The 12,312-nt window shown below is 41.2% G+C and overlaps 1 protein-coding gene across 10 annotated transcripts in view; it reads right to left on the minus strand.

The window, feature by feature from the left end:
- RAD51B (RAD51 paralog B) overlaps positions 1-12,312 on the minus strand; it is a 479,852-nt gene that overhangs the window by 232,405 nt on the left and 235,135 nt on the right. The window lies entirely within an intron of this gene.

Raw genomic sequence — 12,312 nt, forward strand, 5'->3', positions numbered from 1 at the left:
GGACTGGAATCCTCCAGTCACAGCATCCAGGCAACCCTCCACTCTGACCTTCAGCAAATTCAACACTCAAAAAATTTTGAACTACCTGCAGAAACTGAAAGAGATAATTGCAAAAAGTGCAGGAAAAGAGATATTGTTAAAAAGATTAAATACTAAACAACAGTGTGTTGATACATACAGCCACTTAAAACGAAACTCCTGCTCTGAAGAGCCTCATTCTTCAGTGAACAATTTGATGCTCCTTACAAAAAGCATAATTTTCTTCATAGGCAAATAGGAAATCTATTTTCCTAGTAATTTCCACACAACTTATACACTTCCTTCTTCTGGCTGAAACACAGTGCCACGGAGAAAGGTGCTATAGGGATACATCCCCACTGATCTGAAGCACAAGACTACTACATTTCACAGTCCTCTCTCTACACAGAGGATTTTTCAGTATTTTTTAGGGTCACAAGATTCTGATAAAGAACAGACTGTAGTACCCACAGAGTGCTCTCCTCCAACAGCATGAGCAATGGTCTTGCTTGCAAGAGATGAACAGTTTCTTGCACCTTTGAACATGCACTTTTTCCTGATAACAGAAAGCATCAAGGCAAACACTGTGAACACCATAGAAAGAAGAACATAGGTATAAACACAATTATCTCCTAACGCTCTGGATCTCTAAACAGCTGCAGTTTCCTCAGTTACAACTGGTCTCCACAGACTGACCAAAACTTCAGAAATTACTTTTTTTTTTTTTTAAAAAGAACCAAAATGATCATTCTGCTTGCACAGAGAACAGATTCCACTCCAAAAAAAACTCTTCGAAATTAATGGCCTGTCTTCAGCTGTATTTGACACAGGAAGGAGAAAGGAATCCTACCCAGTACTCTGTGAATGCGGTTTCATGATGCTACTGGAATAAATTAACAGCTTGCCGTTGCTAAAAGGAAGAGGAATTTCTCTGTTCTTTCCTCCACTGCTCCTCCCTCTCTCTGGTCATGGCTTCCTCCTGCTTTCTAACACTTTCAGTAGTCTAATATGTCACACTCTCCATTTTCCTTTTCTATTTCAAGATCCTGCAGAAGCTGTATCAGAGTCCCAGGTGCTGCAGGGCACTGTGTCTCCTTCAGGCACCATGATGCGAGCTACCAACAACGTGATGGAGTCTGCAGCTCCTACCAAGACTACAAACTCTTTCTCCCTGTTCATGCCTGCCCACCCACCTCTGTGGCTGTAAACAGGCACAGTGGTGCCCGGGCACTGTGCGGACTGTACCAACAGGACTAAATTGAAAAGTTTTTAAGTCAAATCTTCATCTACTCAACAGGAGTTCAAGACCTTCAAAGCGCCATAGTGATGCCCTCTATGCTCTTCTGCTACTGACTGCAAGCTCTGGACATACTGGCTAACACCACCCTGCCCAGCTTAACCAAAGTTTGCACCTTTTGGGACTGGACATTTATGACCACTGCAGCGAGCACAGACATGGTAGATAATGGCCTTGATTGGTCTTACACCTAGGCTAAAGTTCTTAAGGTACAACTTGCAATACTGTCAACAGCAAACACACAAAAACCGCATCACATCCCTCCGCTGTTTGCCCCAGAGCTGCTGCGTGCACCCATACACACCCGAAAGCAGACAGGAAAGGGCCTGGCACACACATCCCTTGTAGCCACTGCTGGCTGTCCTGTTCATCAGATTAGAAGGTAAGATTCAATTTAATAAACAAAGAAAAATAGAGTCATTTTTTCCTTTCTTCTTGGCAGGGCACTTGACTTCCATTTTAGTGAGTGAGTTCATCCTTGTGATAGGATGAGCACCAAAACTGGTTCAAGGCAAAAGAAAGGAGCGGGCAGCCAAGAGTCAGGAAGGGTAAGGTACAGGATGCAACCGTGTTTTCCCATTGTTTTCATTGTGCCCAAAACCCACAGCCTCACTCGCCTTTGAGGCTCTTCTGGCAACCAGGCATAAGATACACCAACAATATGCCATAACACTGAAGCTTTTCCTTGATACGGTACTAGAAAACGTGCTGAAACAGAACACACTAACAAACTTATACACGCACGTGTACTCATGGGGTAGGAAGATTTCATTGGCACACTTGTGTAATGATCACATTATTCACAAGCATCAAATGCTCTGTAAGCAATGCAGTCATCCCAGACCTGTGCCAAGATAATCTTTGTACTGTGCCATCACATATTTTATTATTTATACACCACATTTTAAAGAAAAGCTACCACGCTTAAGGATCTTTTTTGAATTAAAAAAAAAAAGACCTAAGCACACTATATTTCATGCGGCTCTCCTTCAAGGGAAACTAACTTTAAAGGCTTCAAAAATTGAAGAAAAAAAAATGAACAAGAATAATGCAAATGCCTTTTTTTTTTTTTTTTTTGGTCTTTCAGCTTTTTTGGCCTCCTTTTTAACCAGGAACTCCACAGCACTGTTCCCTGTGGACTGTAAATCTTCTTCGCCCTTTATGTTTAACTCAAGCTACACCTCTGAACTTAAGCTTTCCATTTCTGATATGTCCTTCAATAACTATTCAGTACGAACAACATTCCAGACCCCTGCTACACTGTTTAAAAAGTCAGTTTAAAAACACAGAGCCCTTCTCACGTTAAGTGTTCCTCTCTGGCTTGCTCTGAGGACGGGAATTAAGTGTATTCTTGGTTCCATGACTTCACTGATAGTTAAACATTTGCTTAAATGCATGTTTAAATACTATCTTGAATAAGCACACTTCCTCTGAGATGAAACCATATGCATGTACAGAATGCTTATTTTGGAATTAACTGAAAATTATTCTCCATTTCTGCAAGCCCGCAGAGCCAGCACAGAGATTCGGTTCTCCCATAAGTATAAGCCAAGAGGCTGCTAGCTAAGCACTAAATTTGACATAAAATTCCCTGTCATACTTCCGCAGATTCGCTTACTGCAAAACTCCTCCACTTGGTATAGGTAGTCCTATTATTAAACAACTAATATTCATCTTTATGCACTTACCATAACACAGTTTGAACCTCACTCTGCAGGTGTGCACAGTGCTCCAACTCTCACTGGCTCAAACAAGCTATGGGCTGCTAATAAAAGGAAAAAAGCTCACTCTTACTCCGCTCCAATTCCGAAAAAAAAAAAGTAAAGGCACTCAGATTTAGAGAACTTCTTTGAATACATACATCTGTCTTCAAAACTTCAATCACATGCCCTTACTGGAAAGTGCTAAGATTTCTTCTATTTTTCCCAGAGTAAAACTTTGGTCACAAATAGTTTGGGAGTGAATAGTGCCATTCAAACAAGACCCTATGTCTTTAGCAGTGCCCAATCCTACAGACATTCAGCTTGAAGCCCTGAACGTTGACACCACTCGATTCCAGCGTTGCATCTGAAGAATATATTACATTCTCCCCAAAGTCTCCTTCACCAGCCCAAAATCATGCTCACACTCGATTCTGCCGTCCTTTGAAATTGTTCAACGTATTCGGAGAGTAGCAAATAGGCACCTGAGAGAACAGTTAAGCCTGAGTGTGATTTGGAGAGAATATACAGGTAGCAAAGGCGGTACAGAGTGAAACAGCTGTGTGGCTTTCTGGTGAGTAATCACATGTGCGCATGGACAGAATCAGCCGAGTCTCACACGTTGATTCATACATGTGTGCGCAGAATATAATGCTAGTTCTGATCTTAATAATCCCATATGTTACAAATGACCAACATTATGAAGAAGGTTAGAGCATCTCCCTTTAGCCTGCTAAGCACCACACTTGAAAGGAACCACCTCTCGCTGCTAAACAGCGCCTGGAAACAGGCTGGGGTCACAAGTCCAAGCAGACTTGTTAGAAAGAGTGCCTTGCACTGAATTAGCAATAGCACTTCCTCAACTTTTCATTGGAGATTTGCCATTGAAGTACAGATTAGATTTACCCTGTATAGGAGACCTGCCAACTCCTCAGTCTAAGTAGGTAAGGAAAAGTTGCCTCTGCTGTGTTTCTTTTTGTCAGATACTGGACATCATTACCAGCCAAGAACAGCTTCCACTTAAAAGGTTCAATGCCGATCATGAGTTTATTATCTTCCAGCAGAACACTCAACAGTGAGAATGTTGCTACCCGATATTTTAATGTTATAATTTTAAAATACAGAGTCTTTTAAAATACATCATATTTTATAAAATACCCAGTATTTTAAGAGGAGCTCCTATTTCCACCACCAACTACTGTAAAAAAATATTTTCATTACCAGAGGTACTTTCATTACCACTAAGGCACAAAGATTGAGAAAAAACATTAAACCTCTTCACACACGACTGTGTCCTGACATGCGCAGCAGGAAAGGAGGTTGTGTTGTTGCTTTCTGTTTCTACCTTGTGATGACCAAAGAGCGTAGGGCTTCTTCAGCCAGTGACTGTGCATGAATGGAAAACATTCTCCACTGCTAACGGAAGAGGCAAAAAAGGCAAAAAGGTCAGCTAGACAGCTCAGGAACACTGGAACCTTGCCCCATACAGTCTCCTGTAGAGTTCAGTGAACCACTGCCTTTAACCTTTCAGCCTATTCACTTGCAACTGGTTAAGCTAGCCTCTTAACAAGTGAAAATTTAGAGTCCTCGCCCTTCCAGTTCCAACAGAATTACAAACAGTGTAGAAATTCACTCAGATTCAAATTTCAAAATCATTTCTGGGAAAAAGTCTACTACTTAAAATACCACACAATTGACTGACCACACAATTTCCCAATCTTATGAAGATTTTTACTTCAGTACAGCAACCTTAAATTCTAAAATAACCCGTTTAACCATCAGAAGTGTTACAACATCAAGAAGAATCCTTTTTCTTACAGTTAGAAAACCTGGAGATAAACACAAGGAGACAGTGGGAACATAATTTCAACCTCCTAATTTTAGACACCTTAAAAAATGCCTACTCTTCTGATCACTTCCCCAGTTTTTGTAGGTGCTAATACACAGAAAAAACTGGAAACACGAAATGCAAAAGGAAAACAGTGTTTGTGTTCTAGACAGGTCATTGCTACTTCTAAGACTAATTCAAAAGTCTTATGTTCCAGAGGTGTTTATATTCTCTGGAAATCTTTACATGTTGTTGTGAAAATAGAATATCTTTCCACTGATGTGACTTCAGCAGATGCCAGTTTTCTGGAAGCATATTAGAAAAGTAAAAATACTTATTTGAGGTGCCTAAACTCCCAATACCCCCATTTGTTGGGAATAACACAGTTCCCGCATATGCGGAAAGCCCCTGCAGGTCCTGGGAGAGAGTTGGCCTAAGAACTGAAATATGACTGCTTTACATAGAAGAATAAGCAAACTATTTTTTGTTTGGTTATTTATACAGTACGATTTTTCAAGTACTCCTCCTGCCCTTCCTAGGACCACACTGAAACTACTAAATCTGACTTTGTCATCCTTGTAAAACCAGTTGAATAAATAAGCCATTTTCTGTAAACTCTCAGCCTCCTTGTTAGTTTATTGCAAAATTAAAGGGAGTTCAGCACAGAACTATCAATCAGTAACCAACAAAGGTATAAAGTCTTCTGGAATGTACCAAGAGGCAAAAAAGCGCCACTCTCTTATGAAATGACTGTTTGTTAAAAGAACGGAGCAGAAATCCCCATTTCACATGCAACGCTACTTAGGAAAACTCTTATTAAAGGCTTCCTATTCAGCTGGGAGACCAAGCAGAGGGACACTTGCAATAATCCCAAATTACTCCACCCTTATTAGTCCATGTATTTTGTGGTTTTCACTGTACTCAAGCAATGTCACTAGAGAGCACCAAGCACAAGTGACACTCAGTAGGCTGGGATGCTGACTCAGCATGCTGGAGGAGAAGAAAAAGACGTTTTACTGATCACCAGCCATTCTTCATACTGGTCCCTGAGAAGGCACCTCTCCCTTTCCCTGAAGAACAGAGCTTTTAATGAGGCATTAAAGCGCTCAGTAACGGGTCGAAACAATGGCGACTATTGTCGAGGTACTAGCAAAAGGAGAGCACACCAAGCAATACCACAAAGCCAGATGGGGCAGGCAGCAATCCTGGAAACAGAAAAAGGGAACAGTGAGAAAACTGGGGTGAAGCAGCATGCTCCAAACAGCTGTGACAACTGCAGCCTTCTCCTTGGGACCCTGCTCCTCGAGACTGGCATCAGTCTGCTCAAGGAAGAACCCTAAATTACCACCATCTGTCATAGTAACAGGTTATTTGTGATCTTCATCTAAGCTACGCACTGAATTAGCTTTTTCTTCAACTCCTATTTCTTCAGGGAGACTTTCTTCAACATCAGTACCCATCTGCCACAAAAGCTGTCAAAAGCTGTCAACGACCTCAGCATGACTTGTACCTAGCATTCACAAGGAAGAAAACTTCCTTAAAGCTGAGCATTTTCAGTGAAATCAGGGAGTTACAGACAGGAAAAGTCTAAACTACAATACTGAGAGCTCCTTAACAAAACAAGACTTTTAATGAGAGAATTTCAAGTGCCCACAGCTACTGGGCCCCCAAAGCTGGCTACTGCAGTGATGCTCTGCAGGGGCTCACCTTGCAGGAGAGCAGGCTTCTCCAGCAGAAAGCCTCTGCACAGTCGAGACAGTTCTGGGCTCCAGGACCCAACCAAACATATTTATATCACAACTGTTACTCTGACAGGATATTAAATATATACACATATCTTCATTCTTAGAAAATGTAAACTATTTTGGCTCATACAGACCAAATACAGAAGAGAAAACTCAACAGTTTATCATCTCAAATCCAAGCAAATCACCGCAGCCACCCAGTACTGAACCCAGTAGGTGTCCCGTACTCAGAAGCTGAGCAGCCACTGGCCCCAGTAACTCAGAGTTCTGTGGGGAAGAACAAAAGTAAGGTCAAGTGCTCTAGAGCCCAGCCATCTCAAGCAAAAAGCCTTATTATAAGTGAAATTCCCATGTTCAAAGTTAAACACTTCTAGTGCTTAATCAAGGCCTAACTAACAAAGATACTGAAAAGTAATTTTACATATGGTACCAAAATGGTTGTAGCTAACAAAGAAAGCACAAAGCTCTTTCACTGCAGGCATCAGCAATAGAGTAGTGCTCACATTTAACAACTGTTGCTAATCCACATCCGCTGAAAGAAAAAGCACATCTTGTTTATACATGGCAGAGGCATAGGCTGTAGTGGTGATGCTCACGTTAAAGAGAAGTAGATGGATGTTTTCAGACACAAAGGCATAGCAGCTACCCTGACTGAAGGCGAAGAAGAAGCCTCTGTGCCAAGAGCTGCTACAATTCACTTCTCAACCAACGTCACAAGAATTTGGCGTAACTCTCTGAATAACAGGTATATACACACAAAGCACTGGAAATCTACTGAGAAACACTTCCTAATCCCTCAAGCAATCTAGCAACAAGTGTTGGCCTTGCCCCAGAGGAATTTCATCTGTACCTATTTTCAGCTGTGCCTATTTTCATCATATCTAGGGGGAAAAAAAAAAAAGGCAATTAAACAGTCTAACAGCATAGAAACAAGAAAGTAATGATTCTCTGGAAGGCTCACAAGCACCTTTTAAAATATTAGAGGCCTGCTGTGCAGGACACATTGCTGCTAGCTGCAACATTATTAGAGCTCCTAGGACAGGACTTCCAGCTCGTGTTTTGCCATGATATCTCTACCCAAGCTTCTCTTTCCTCCCTCAGTGAGGCAATTCACAGCAGCAGAGGTCATTTTATAGTCACTGGATTTCACTAGGTATAAATAGGAGTCAGAAAAAAACCAATGAATCTTTCAGAGACTGGCCACTGTATTTACATCCAGTTTATTCTGCTTTACATAGGAAAAGTACAAAGTTATGCAATACTATTCCATAAGCCTTCTGGAGAAGTAAAGCGTCTATTCACATCTCTGCCAACTGCTTAATAATAATCACAACGAATTAATAAAACTTCCACCAGAAGAAAAAAAGAAACAAAACAAAACAAAAGCACGCTGCTCTCAGGCAGCTACACGTCTTCAAGCTGAAATAGCTACCACCCAGCGATAGCCTGAGGTCTTTAGCCTTTCCTCCTCTGTGAACAAGGAACACAGCCAACACAAACATAACCTTCAAAATCCATGCCGCAGCACCCTCGTGCCGAGCTGCCCGGCCAGCAAGGTTTGTGTGCCTGGAAGGCCTTCACACCCAGCAGCCTGCCCAGACCTGTCTGCAGACACGTGCGTAAGAAAACCCCCCGGAGGGACTGTCACCCGCCTTCATACCCTGCCAGCCGCCCAGAGCTCCAGGTTGGTATCCAGCAGACCTTCCCTCTCCTCCACCCTCCCCTGCAGCCTCTGCATAGTGATAGCTTTCCGAGCTGGGCTTGCCCCTGTGTGTAGCTGACGATGCACTGCAGTAAGAGGCAGGCCTGGCACCGGCTGAGCCAACACAGGGTACCTCGTGGGAAACTGCTGAAATCCACAGGCAACTTTTACAGCCAAGACCTTCTGCACCCTCAAAGCAGCGAACGCCACCGCTTAAGAGGGAGTTTTCTGATGAATGCCAAATTGTCTTGTGAAAGAATAAACAAAATAAAATTATGAATTCACAGTTCGCTCTTAGCACAAGTGTTCTCAGCAATGGGGCTTTTGGTTGGTTTAATTTCTTTGTTTCTGAAGGATGGGGAAGAAACTAGGTTGTCTGGAACATTGGCAAAGTAGTACAGAACTGGAGTTCTGCTCCGGCGTGCTCCAGGCTGAGAAAAGCGTCTCCTACTCCTTAACAGGACTGCAAGGAAGTAAAAATTTATGCTTACTTTTTTTCTCAGTTAAAAACCTCATTTAGCTTATTGGTGCTCATTAGCTTTCATTAGCAGATCAGAAAGCAAACTGAAGGCTGCTTCCTTTCACTCGCTGAGTTCAGACCTTCTGCCGTGCACCTACCCTGCTTCATCCAGCTCTTCAAAATTACCCAAACCTACACAAATTCTGTAACATTAAATCTCACTACCTTCTGATGGAATAAATGTATTCTTACCACTGTTGTAGAGACAGAGACTCAGACACTAAGCAGATTGACTCGGGGTACCACAAATCTTTACTACCACTCCTAAACCCTGACTTCAAGAACAGGAAGGGCTCACACTCACCTAAGCACTCCAGGACACCTCAGGACAATCTAATATCTAACCGGCAAATTATATATTTATAATTCTTTCTATATTTGGCATTTATTTTATTTAGTTTTTCTACATCTGTCTGTATTTTTTTTTCTAACACCTAAAATAGGAATCCAAACTAAACTAATGAAATACTTCTAACAAAGGCCTATTTAGGGCTCATGGCCTATTTCAAGCTGATAGTTAGCGTACCAGCATTTTTATCTGATTTTGATGTTTTGACAAGGCCATCAGAAAGACTGTTTCTAGTAATGTATACATGCAGGTCTGGAGAGGTATATCAACTAAGGCATAATACAATCTCAAAGTCATTAATAACATTAATTCCTCAGATTCTTTCCAGTTAATTCCTTCAAGGCAGTGGGTCACAGGAGACTCGCTGGGTCCTGGATGCAAACTGGTACAGCTCAGTGGACTACTGCAATTTACAGCTCTGCTGAACGGTTTCTGAAACACTCTGCCCAGCTCCGCCTTTTCCCACATCGCGACCCTATGCCAACATTTTTAGAGGAAGGGCGGTGTTAATTCAGACTGCTCCTTGGTGCCTTGTGGAAGCAGCAGAAAGCAGCATTAGGAGTGCCAGAAATCCCATCAACACTTCGCTGTTCAATTCCCCTGCAAGCCGTACTTCCTCGCCTGCCCTGCAGCACCGGAGCCTTTCTGTTTACTTCTTAGGCAGGTGAGAGAGGACTGCAGGAATACTTGCTCCTCCTTGTCTATTCGTTTAACCTTTACAGGCAGGCAACTACTAACACCACCACCAGACAGCATCACATAGCTTACGTTGTTTTATACTCCACATGCTCTGTCAGCATCACAGAAGTGGAGCAAATCTTTTCTAGCCTACCGTGATGTTAGAGATCACAGCATGCTTTACAGAATGCTTGTTAGAGAAGTTTTCTTTCCTTGCTGTGTTATGGTAGCTGCTGCCTTCACTGAACACATTTCAAACACAGATGGGATTTTTATACTTATCTGTAGTGGCTGTCCTTAGATAATCATGTAACTTTATTTCAGTGTATGTAACAGCCAGTAGGTTTTGAGTGCAGGGTAACGGGGAATTTGGATATATACCTTCATCCTCCAATTTGCCCAAGGCATTTTAACAGGTCTGTTAGAGTATTAGGGTAGTAACTGATATCGCACAGAAGCCTGCCAATCAAACCAGTATAGCAATAATTCTTACAGAATGAGGAGAAGGCTATTAAGAAAGCAGGAACCAACTAGGCACTGACAGCATTATTTAGTGCAACCGAGGCCCGTTTAGTAAACACCATGCCCCTGGTGATTTCAAAGTGTTCTCATGAACAAAATTCAGTTATCATCCTCTATAGCTACAACGGCTGTAAAAAGAGTAGAAATCATCCAGAAAGCAAAACACCCAGCTGCTGAAACAAACTGCCTCTCAGGTCACCATCAGTCTCACTTCCCTGTGACCCAGGGCTCAGAAATGTATGAAAGAACAAGTGAGAATGAACAGCTGTGAATAATAAGTACTACAAGCTGTAGGTATATATTAACATTACATTTTAGATATTTTCATATACTGAATTGCACCTGCACCCTTTTCAGCCTAACCGGGAACTTAGCCAGTAATCTATTTCTACCAGAAATATTTATATTTCAAAACCTTTGGCCTCCCTTAAAGTGCAACAAACATACAAGACAAACCAGGCACAGCTAAGTGCACCAGTCTGAATGCTGGGTAGCATTTTTCTGCTGTACCAGTGACTGCTTTAATAGTCAACGTCTTCCAGTCTGATTGGACTGAAAGTCAAAATTTTACTATCTGGCTTTTGAGATATGTAATATATCAGCACACCCTTAATGCAGTGCAATATTTTTATGCAAAAGAAAATTGCTTGGGTATATTTCATCTATCTACTAAACCTGCAGAGTTAGTAAGAGCTTTAAACTTTAACATCCTTCCACTTATAATGTTCAATACATTTTTATAAACTAAGATGTTCTGAAGACATTTTTCCTAAATAAAAAAAATAATTTAAAAGCAACCTATAAAAAAGGTACGATGATGCACTGTGTTATGAAGTTTTATTAGGGATTTTTGAAAACTGCTATAGCATTTTAGGAAGCCTTGCTACCAGCAGTTAGATTATCGTGTTTCTTCCACAAAAGCACATTTAAAAAAAAAAAACTATGAGTTACAGATAAATAGTCCATAATGAAACAGAAAAAACAAAATATACATGTGTGTGCATGACTGTTTTCCAAACGTGTCTGATCTGATATCACTCAGAGTAAAGAAGAGGGAAGGGAACATACATCAGCCAAATTTCTTCTCTTCAATATTTGGGGGAAAAAAATAATCTTGTGGCTCAAGATACTCTGGAATTTCGGTGGCACTGTCTGAGCCTCTGTATCCAATTTCTTCTAAATCCTTTCAGTAGGAAAGACAGTTAGTCAGTATTTCCCCAATAAAATTGGCAGTTATGTCACATTTTAAAATGACAAATTTCTATTTACCTACCTAACTCACTTAAATTAGTGTGTACTTTCCTTGCAAATATGAATCATTAGAAACATTTTTGAAAGTTAGGACTCAAGATGGAAAATGAACTTAGAAAAATGCAAGGAGTCATTTTTGTGCTGAGACTGCAGCATGACACATTCCCCTTTGGCCTTGCCTAATACAGAAAAATAGTATTTGGGATTGTCCGAACAAAATCACAGGCCCATGAAATGATACTCAAGCTAATTTCTCACCTCCTGGGATAACAACCTAGTCCTCAAGGCCACTGCTTAAATATATGCACAAGGCAGCACTGTAGAAGCATGTTCTCTCTTCTGTGTTGCAGGGAGGATCAGTCCTACAGGGTTGTCTTGGCAAAGCTTTTCCCAGTACTAAGACAAATCGAACTAAGAGACTGATAACAGTGAAATTCCTGCAAAAGCAAATAAATTCAAACCCAAAGGTGCTGCTTTTCTTTTTAAAATTTGGTATCAATTTGCTTGGGAAGTTGGTGATCACTGAGAATAGCTCCGCCGGTTCTGCTGGAAATATCGGGTCTACCAGCATTACTGGCCGTTGTTGCTAGTACCTCGGTTTTTATGTAAGTATTTGTAAACATTTTTAAAAAAAGAAAAGTTATTTATTCATCTATTTAGGTACACCATTATATTTACAACTGTTACTACAACTACAGAAAT

This window comes from Phalacrocorax carbo, chromosome 9 (genome assembly GCF_963921805.1).
Source record: "Phalacrocorax carbo chromosome 9, bPhaCar2.1, whole genome shotgun sequence".
Taxonomy (NCBI): Eukaryota; Metazoa; Chordata; class Aves; order Suliformes; family Phalacrocoracidae; genus Phalacrocorax; species Phalacrocorax carbo.